Here is a 10,100-nt window from a genome sequence, read left to right as displayed (position 1 = left end):
TGCTGGTAGCTATTGAGTTCCACAGTATTGAGTTCCACACTGGAATACTTCCAGAAAACATTGTCGGGGAACACAATCCACTGTGCCATTCGCCGTTGCCAGCTAAAACTCTATAGGTCAGAAAAGAAGCCATATCTAAACATGATCCAGAAGCGCATTTAAAATGGGCTGTGGCAAAGTGGAAAACTGTTCTGTGGTCAGAAGAATCAAAATTTGGAGAATCGGGACATCATGTCATCTGGTCTAAAGAGGACAAGGACAACCCAAGTTGTTACTAGAATAATAACAAAGTGCAGTAAATAGAAAAGGTATTTAAACTACAAATCAGTGTACTTACAATTGATAATTATTCAAAATAATAACACTTTATAATAAGGTTCCATTTGTTTACTTTTGTAAAAAACTACAGTACAGTATTTTGAAAATTGTTGGTAAGCAAACAGTTGCTGGTAGCTATTGAGTTCCACTGTATGGAGAAAAGTCAATGGAAATCAATGGAGACTAGAAACTGTTTGGTTACCAACAATTTTTCAAAATACTGTATCTTTTTTACAAAAGTAAACAAATCAACTATCAACGATCCCTTTAATGTTAGTTAACTAATTAACTAATGTTAAGTAATGAGACCTAATTGTGAAGTGTTACGAAATATTATGATGACAAATATGCAATATCAAGCAGCATAATGGACTGTTTTTTGTAGAATAACACAATAATAAAAAAAATTGTAAGAGGTATGTAAATTTAATGTATGGGTGCAATATGGGTGCACAGTATTTATATACCAATCACATCAGTCATCATAAAGCACAGAATGCTTTTGAGAACTGAGAAACAACATCAACAGCATTTCCATTAGCAAGATTCAGTATTGTACAATTACAAATTATTCCATGCACAGATATCTCAGCATGGTTAGCTAACCAAACAGAAGTGCCATGATGGTGGAACAGCTTTAGGGATGTGGCAGATCATGAATCCTCACTTGTCAGTTGCTAGGGTAACTCTGGTGTTACAAGGTACTGTAGCTATCTTAACTAGCTAATATGTGACCCTGGACCACAAAACCAATCAAATCATTAAAACAAATCATACATTTTTTAAAAATTGAGATTTATACATCAATAATAAATAAATTAATAAAGTTTTCCATTGATGAATAGTTTGTTAGGATTTGACAATATTTGGCCGAGATACAACTATTTAAAAATCTTGAATCTGAGATAAAAATAAATAAATATATATATTATCCTAAATATTGAGAAATAACTTCCTTTAAATTGAGCAAATGAAGTCCTTAGCAAAACATAGTTTTGATATATTTACGGTAGGAAATTTTCAAAATATCTTCATGGAACATGAGCTTTACTTAATATCCTAATGATTTTTGGAATAAATTTTTTTTTGGATTATTTTGACCCATACAATGTATTGTTGGCTATTGCTACACATGCCACTTATGACAGGTTTCGATGTCCAGAGTCACATATTTGGCTAACAGAAGAACATAACAGAAGAACAATAAGTGATCTATTAGATTTGTAATTCTTAAAAAAAAAAAAACAACAACAACAACATGCAACTGTGTCAAACATGCCGGATCATTACAGATCCAGCTACAATAACCATTCAGTCTGAAGATGATCTCTTGTCACACAGTTGTCTACTTCCTGTCTGTAAGCCACTGCTGTTTCAGCCTGCACACTTGTAGCTCCAGAGAGCAGGAGGTGGAGCCTGCAGAGTTAACTCTCATCTCAGGCTCCGGTTAAACTGAAAGTGACACTGGTGAAATTAAGACAATCGACTGCCAGGTGAGGCCAGTGGCCTTGTCCACAGCATTTACTTGTGAATCTTGAACAGACGAATTCATATGCACTCCCTCCTTCTTCAAGCAGCACTCTCTCACACACATAAACAAACTCACGCACACTTACATGTCATGTTGTAAAACTCCAGGCATTAACAAAAGCCATGGCTGTTTTTGTATAGCTTGTTCCTGAAAAGCGCTCATCTGAGACCTGTCAATGTAATCATCTGACTGCAGCATAGCAATGCACAATCTTTAGAACAGTTTTTTTACCATTCCTGCCTAGTTTTGTTTTCTTTCTAAATTTATCGGCGGATGGTGACCTAGGAGTCGGCGCTGTCGTGGTGACGCTGATGGATTTATGCAAATGTCAAGGCTAGCTTTGTGCCGTGGCTGTAGCCTTTTGGAAAGCATGTCTCCAGGGAGGGAGACTGGGACTTGGAATGCAGTTGTTTCATCTTCAAAGGCTCTCCTGAAAATAAGCAGACACACTAAATCACCTGCTGGCTTTATTTATTTATATGGTGATGTGCAGAACAGGCGAGTACAGCTGAGGGCTTGCGAGAGAAAGAGAGACATTAAATGGTCATTTTTATGCTACGGCCTGTCTCTGTATGTTAGCTGATGACAACTATAAACAGCATGTTAGCCAAAGCTTCTTTTTTAAGTTAATCTTCCTTTTTAAATTAAACAAATTAATAATTTTATTCAGAAAAGATACATTAAATTGAGGAAAAGTGAAAGTAAAGACATTTATAACATTGCTAAATATTTATATTTTGTATAAAAACTGTTCTTTTTAAATTCCTAAAATTTTCTGGAAAAAATCAAATAAAATCACAGTTCCAACAAAAATATTAAGAAGAACTGTTTTCAACATGGATAATAATGAGTAATGTTCTTTATCAGAAAATTGTAACCATTTTTTCTGTAGTTCATGTGAGTAAACTAAAGTCTAAAATCTTACCAAACTCATTTTTTAACAATAGTGTATGTTCTATATACAAACCTGATTCCAAAAAAGTTGGGACACTGTACAAATTGTGAGTAAAAAAGGAATGGAAAAATTTATAAATCTCATAAACTTATATTTTATTCCCAATAGAATATAGATAACAAAACAAATGTTGAGAGTGAGACATTTTGAAATGTAATGCCAAATATTGGCTCATTTTGGATTTCATGAGAGCTACACATTCCAAAAAAGTTGGGACAGGTAGTAATAAGAGGCCGGAAAAGTTAAATGCACATATAAGGAACAGCTGGAGGACCAATTTGCAACTTATTAGGTCAATTGGCAACATGATTGGGTATAAAAAGAGCCTCTCAGAGTGGCAGTGTCTCTCAGAAGTCAAGATGGGCAGAGGATCACCAATTCCCCCAATCCTGCGTTGAAAAACTTTGGAGCAATATCAGAAAGGAGTTTCTCCAAAAAAAAATTGCAAAGAGTATGAAGTTATCATCATCTATAATGCCAATTATCATCCAAAGATTCAGAGAATCTGGAACAATCTCTGTGCGGAAAGGGTCAAGGCCGGAAAACCATACTGTTCTGTGGTGAGAAGAATCAAAATTTTAAGAACTGAGATGTCATGTCATCTGGACTAAAGAGGACAAGGACAACCCAAGATGTATCCGTGCACAGTTCAGAAGCCTGTATCTCTGATGAGACGACATCAGAACATCAACATGACAAAGCCAGACCACATACTGCATCAATTACAACGTAATGGCTGTGTAGAAGAAGGATCCGGGTACTAAAATGACCAGACTGCAGTCCAGATGTTTCACCCATAGAAAGCATTTGGTGCATCATAAAAAGGAAGATGCGACAAAGAAGACCTAAGACAGTTGAGCAACTAGAATCCTGTATTAGACAAGAATGGGACAACATTCCTATTCCTAAACTTGAGCAACTTGTCTCCTCAGTCCCCAGACGTTTGCAGACTGTTATAAAAAGAAGAGGGGATGCCACACAGTGGAAAACATGGCCTTGTCCCAACTTTTTTGAGATGTGTTGATGCCATGAAATTTAAAATAAACTTATCTTTCCCTTAAAATTATACATTTTCTCAGTTTAAACATTTGATATGTCATCTATGTTGTATTCTGTATAAAATATTGACATTTGAAACTTCCACATCATTGCATTCTGTTTTTATTCCCAATTTGTACAGTGTCCCAACTTTTTTGGAATCGGGTTTGTATTAATATATTTATACATTACTACACAATTAATGAGCATTAAAGAACAGTAACATATTTATAAATCAACTTTAGCCTTTAGCCTACATTATTACTACATAAATGCTGTAAAGAAATGGGCTGCCGTAAGCCATGGACAGCCAAGCATGTGCATAAGAGAAAGCTGCTTAAAATAAAACTGCTCACAAACTGCAACAGCACCAAAAAAAAAAGAAAACCCCTGCCACAGGCCATCACTTGGCATATTCCCAGCAGTCGAAAGGCTGATAGGCAGATGCATTATATACAGAGGGGTCACCGCTGTACCACAGATCTGAAAGTGTCCTGGTCCTGCTAAAACATTTTGCAGCTGTTATAAAGCTTCACTGGTTTTGAAAGTGTCATTTATTTTAGGACAACTTGAAAGATTCTTAAATTATACCTTGGAAAACAATAAAGATATGGTAATGTATAAATTGTTGTACCAGCTGTACCATCAATATCTGTGTTTGTGCGTCAGATGGATGGAATAAGGAACTGTCAGTTTCTATATCTCTATAGTCTTCTATATCTTGGTTACATTATGTAACAAACATTTCATTGAAGTCAACCTGTAGTCAGCTCACAATAACTGAAAATAGCCAGCTTTGATGTAAAAGTAAGTTTTTTTTTCACTCTTTCAATAAAGCTAAAGTTGACAGTCAAACCCAGACATGGCAGTGCACAGATGAAAAGAGAGGGGGAAAAAAACCTACTTTAACACCAAAGAGCCTTCTTTAATCAAATCATTCTGCCAATCGAACTGCTTAATCTCTCCAAGACACAAAGGAGAAGATCCTGTAGGTATAAATATATCAGTCAGACAGATAAATGCAATTATAACTGATCTGACATGTTATGGATTTTTAGATCCCTTACAGTGACACGAGGAGGGATCCTGAGAGCTACACTGCCACCTCTTGGTCAAATGAAGTCTGCTCGACATGCTGACGTAAAGTAGACTGCTGGCCTGTTGTCAAACCAGTAGAGTCAACAATTAATAATGTGGCTATTATGATAAAAGAACAAGTAGTCAGGAAACAGGCCAGTGCACTCACATTTCGCTGCTGGTTATATATATGCTCTATATAATCTTTAATTTTAATTTACACAGAGATGGATTCGATAAATGGAAGGATGAAGTAAACATCTTTAGTGTGTATGCATGTCTGTAGAGGTACATGGATTACATTCACCATCCATGAGCGTTGATCTCATTGATGATGGCAGATTGGAGAGTGTTGATATGGACATTTCGGAGGCTTTTAGATGCATTCTTTGAGATCAAGCAGAGAGCCAGTTCCCTTCTGCCAGGACAAACAAGGTTTTTAATAGACAAGACTCTGGGGAAGCTGGACACTTAAGGGGATGAGAAAGCTGCCATTTTAGGGCTAATTTTAAAAGTACAACATAAGGTGCAAATTGATCCTCTCCACCTGTGATGCTAAAGATGAAGATAAAATAGGACAATTACATAAAATTAGAAACAGTGTTAAATGTGAAAATCTGATATGATGCGTTTAAAACCAGCAGTAGCCTTATATGAGTTAAACAAAGCTGCTGGAATTTGAACATAAATATGGAAAAAAACAAGTTACTAAAACTGATGAAGTACATAATCAGCTTTTAGCGCAGCTTGTTGCTGTTAATCAGTAAACTTAAGTGTACACATACTGAACTATACAAATAACATGGACACAATAATATAAAGTGTTTGAATAGAACTGGTTGTTTCTGCAGGTAAAAGAGTGCATGGATGCATTCCACACAATCAATACCGTAATTGCAGCTTCACTTTTGTTCGCGTATGGTCACCACTGAAGTACTTAGGGTTGCTTTTATGGTTTGAAGGCTTTTTTAGCCATGGAAAATAACATTAGTGGGGCAGTGCTGCAGAAAGGCTGAATAGCAGCAGAGTAAGAGACATTCTGCACTACGGCAGGCCAGGACAGCAGGGGAACACAAGCATATAAATGGAGGCATGCAGCCATTGGCAGGGCGGCTCAGGGGAGATATTCTACACCAAATAGGTTTGGAAGAGTTCAGGTTTAAAAGAATATGCAGAGGCAGTGCTCAGAAGCACGTAGAACACTGAAGCCTTAAATCTAGATGGTTTGGTTTATCCCCACAATAAATTCAATAGTAATAGTAAGTTAATGAAATAATTACACACATAAAGTTGCTTTATTTTAAATGTACATTTGTACTACTGTACAATTTATAAATAAATCATTATTATTGCTCTTCAATATATAACATTTATAAAGATGATATTTTTTCTATTCACAATTTTAGCACATAAAAATAATAAAAAAAAAATAATTGCAATAAAAATATTAATATCTTAGTTAACAGCTCTACCAATAAATCAAAATTCCCCCAGAACTTTTTTGACCCCCAAAGAATGAATTGTGGCCCCATTCTTATAGGCATCCTTTGTGTGTGTGTGTGTAATTTATTACATCTGCAGTTTAACATCCCCATTGGCCTCCCTATAATCCATCTTACTTATATTAAAACCCCTCTTGAATTCTAGGTCCATACACTGCAGGTCTGTTATTAAACCAAATCAAAGCATCTCTTAAAATCCCTGATGACAACACTAACCTGCGCTGAAGCACTGCAGGCTAAAAAACAGAGTCCTTATTGCTTTTTCTCTAAGCTTCTTAAATTGCAAGATCAACTTCAGCAGTCTAGGCCTTAAAACCACACAACAGTTTAGCAAACAGTGGTTTTAAAATCCACAAAACAAGATCTCATACCAAGACTAGACACGTCTCAGACAAGCCTAACTGTCCTGTTAACTCTGATCAGCTTTAATAATCCCGATTCTGATCCCATCCCATTAGTGTACATTCAATTAAATCTGAGCGGGTGTGCTCCCTGATATGTGTGAAAGCCCAGAGGCTTACGTAGGGGTAATTAATAAGAGTGCATGAGATTAACCGAGTCCCCTCCTCACTGAGACCAGCACTGCTGCTGCTTTATTATACCACTAAACACATGCTCAGATTCAGATGAACACTGGTGGAGAACAAGCTGTTAATTCCAAAGAAATTTTTGCATTGAAATCTGTGGAAATGATCTACATCATACAACTAACTATTCACTGAACTTATTTCATCTAAATGTAATATAGTGCCATAAGGGAAGAGCTTCGGTAGATCAGAGGCTGTGTGTGCATTCAGATCTGTACTTGGGTCTGAACATTATAGATGTCTCACAGAACATATTCTTCAAAGCGGAATCAAATACCCTTGATAAGAACATAAATATGTGTCTGAGAAGCTGCGTGCACTTGCATTACACTTGTGCAGACAAGCCGTGATTCACAATCTACTGCCGTCATGACTACTGAAAATGCAGGACTGAAGCGAAACGCACAAGAAAACAAGAACACAACTAGAACACTGATATGTTCCCTCTTAGGACAAATAAAACAGGTCTGCATACAAGCATTTTGTACAAAATGTGTGGCTAATGCTAACTGCAAATTGCAATTTTCAAATAATCCTGTTGAAATCCAACACAATTTAAATGGTTAATTTGAAAATCTCATACTTTTCTTTTAATAGAAAATTTCTGTGTGGTTCTTTTGATTTGCATTTCCTCATAGAAATTGCATTAGCAATACATTAACATTCCTTTAGAAGTTTTCAGCATTCCATCCATCTTTTGAATAATGACCTCAGAACAAGGTGATTTTCTGAAGTCAGCTCAGAGCTGTCTCTATGACTGTCAGTACTCATTTACAGAAAGCGTAAGTTTGACCTTACGCAATCTTCAGAGATGGTCCTCAATGCAAGACACAAGATCCAGGGGGTGTGGTTGGATCCAGATCCAACTCCTCCCGCTTTACATACACCTTAACCTACCCGTCTCCATCCCCTGATCCCTAAACCCACCCCTGTCCACCCATAAATCTACCAATCTCCACCCTCTAGATGTGGATCCAACCATGCCCCCTGGATCTTGTGTTCTGCAGTGAGGGGCTACTGAATCTTCAACGTTCAAGGAGTAAATCTTGGGAAAGAAGTGTTCTCTTGGCGCCCTCCAGTGTTCATCCGTGAGGGGACATTAAGTCAATAGTCACTGTACCATTAAAATATAAAGTTCTGCATTTTAGCTAATTATCACATTTTCATGTTTGAATGATTGCCGTATTATTGTATGTATATATTATTTATTTGGTTATATGAATTACTGATTAGCTTAGGATTTTGTGCTGTTCATCAGTGGGATGACATAAAGACAACAGTATATGTGCAACACATACATTCATACATACATGAAAAGGAAAGTTCAAAATTTTAACTAATCATCAAATTTTATTTGCATGCCTTAAAACTGTACTAATTTAGTGGTAGTTTGACATATATAGCAATGCAATAGGCCTGTTTTTAATATGAATTCACTGATATGAATATTTTATATGAATACATATTTTATTTGATTATCTTCAGACAGTTAATGTTGTTTTTTTGGTGCTGGAACAAGGCTTTGTAAGATTCCCAGAAATATTTCTGTGCACATAATAAAAACTTAATTTAAAAAAATGTAATTTATTTGATTTACTAAAAAATTTTATGTGCTACACATAAAAAAATAAGTGTGTGTGTGTTTATTTGTGAACTTAATAGGCTTTGGGGTAAGCTTGACTTGTATTTAAAGAACTATTATGACCTTTGCAATTTTGGACCGCTAAAAGCTACTTGTGTGTATTTTTCTCCAAAATATAACATGGCAACAAAAACTACTACATCACGTTCCTAAATGTCTGTTAACAAATTGTTCTGCAGATGTCAAGAAATTTTTGTGATAGACAATGAACTGAGATTCAATGTCAATATTTTGTGGCTTTACAGTTGCAAAAAAAAACAGATGTAAAAGTATGGTCAGAAAATATGGATAAGTAAAATGTTCCATTTAGGCACAATATGTCATATCTTTGTTGGTTTGCTCAACTAAACAGGAGTATAAACGGAATCATTCGACCTGACACCCTCCATGTGGACGTTGACACAAACAAGGGGAGATGTCTTTGAATTAGGACACATCTTATGAGCTGGAGGTTCATCATGAGATGAATAAATGGAGTAAATGAATCCAGGTGACCATCTGCTTAGAGCTCGGAGCTCACCGGAGTAAACATACTCCAGAGGTGCCAGGAGGTTTTGTCATCTTTAACTGAAAATGAGCTCTGAGTTTAGAGGAAAAAAGTGTGTCTGTCACTCCTCTGCACTCCTGATGAGAGTAAGACAGCTAAAGGGCTCGAACGAAGGCTCTCATTGTCAAAGTCGCCTGAAACCTGTGCTGGTTTCCACTCCCTCTTACATCTCTCCCTCCACTCCTCACAGCGCTCCTGACATGCATGAACAGGCACAAAACACAGTAACAAGTTTGTCTCATGTCAGCTTTGAATAAACAGTGCGATAACTTCTTTCCTTCTATATCAGCCTCTCTCATTCTCTCCCTCCTGCTCTCTCATTTTGCTCACTCTGGGACCCCATGCTGATTGATAGCAGCCTTAAAACGTTGCATGTTCAAATAGACTAAGCTCTGAAAGCCTCGTGTGCAGAGTGGAAACGGGGAACAAAGCACCTCCACCTCCTCTCTAACCTGTCAGATTTCAAATCAGGCTCTTATCCTGAGCGAAGAAGGGCATTCGATTTGAATAATAGCTCTGTCTCCACATTAAACTTTTCTTCTTAAAATACGGTAACGTGTACGCTTGGAGATGGTGCGTCACATGGTGCCGACTTATAATGATAAATGTAACCTGTTGTTTTCTCACTACAAACTGTTTATAGAAACACGGGTTCACTTAGCATGCTTTTATTCCGGGCCCAATGCAGAATAAAATGTCACTAGAGTTAATAACATTTAATTTAAGCAGGAATGTGATTTATATTTAGAAATTTTACCCCCTGCTGGAGTGTTTCGGTTAATGGAGATGTAAACCTTCAGTGTGTCGCTGTCTAAACGTGATGATTCTTGAACATTCCTGCTGGAGTCGGTGTTAAAAGGTTTTAAAGTTTTATGCAAAAAAATTTAATAAAAATAATAATAA

General features: G+C 36.5%; 1 long non-coding RNA gene across 1 annotated transcript in view; it reads right to left on the bottom strand.

The window, feature by feature from the left end:
• Nucleotides 1-1,542: 1,542 nt before the first annotated feature.
• Nucleotides 1,543-10,100, bottom strand: part of LOC127971884 (uncharacterized) — a 40,633-nt gene continuing 32,075 nt past the window's right edge. The window contains exons 2-4 of the long non-coding RNA XR_008156944.1: nucleotides 4,910-5,000; nucleotides 4,747-4,828; nucleotides 1,543-2,279 (exon numbers count right to left, since the gene is read on the bottom strand). This is a non-coding gene — a long non-coding RNA (uncharacterized LOC127971884). The remainder of the gene's footprint in view (nucleotides 2,280-4,746; nucleotides 4,829-4,909; nucleotides 5,001-10,100) is intronic.

The sequence above is a fragment of the Carassius gibelio genome, chromosome B14 (assembly GCF_023724105.1).
Source record: "Carassius gibelio isolate Cgi1373 ecotype wild population from Czech Republic chromosome B14, carGib1.2-hapl.c, whole genome shotgun sequence".
Classification (NCBI taxonomy): Eukaryota; Metazoa; Chordata; class Actinopteri; order Cypriniformes; family Cyprinidae; genus Carassius; species Carassius gibelio.
The sequence above is the reverse complement of the archived record's forward strand: the minus strand, read 5'-3'. Positions and strand labels throughout refer to the sequence as shown.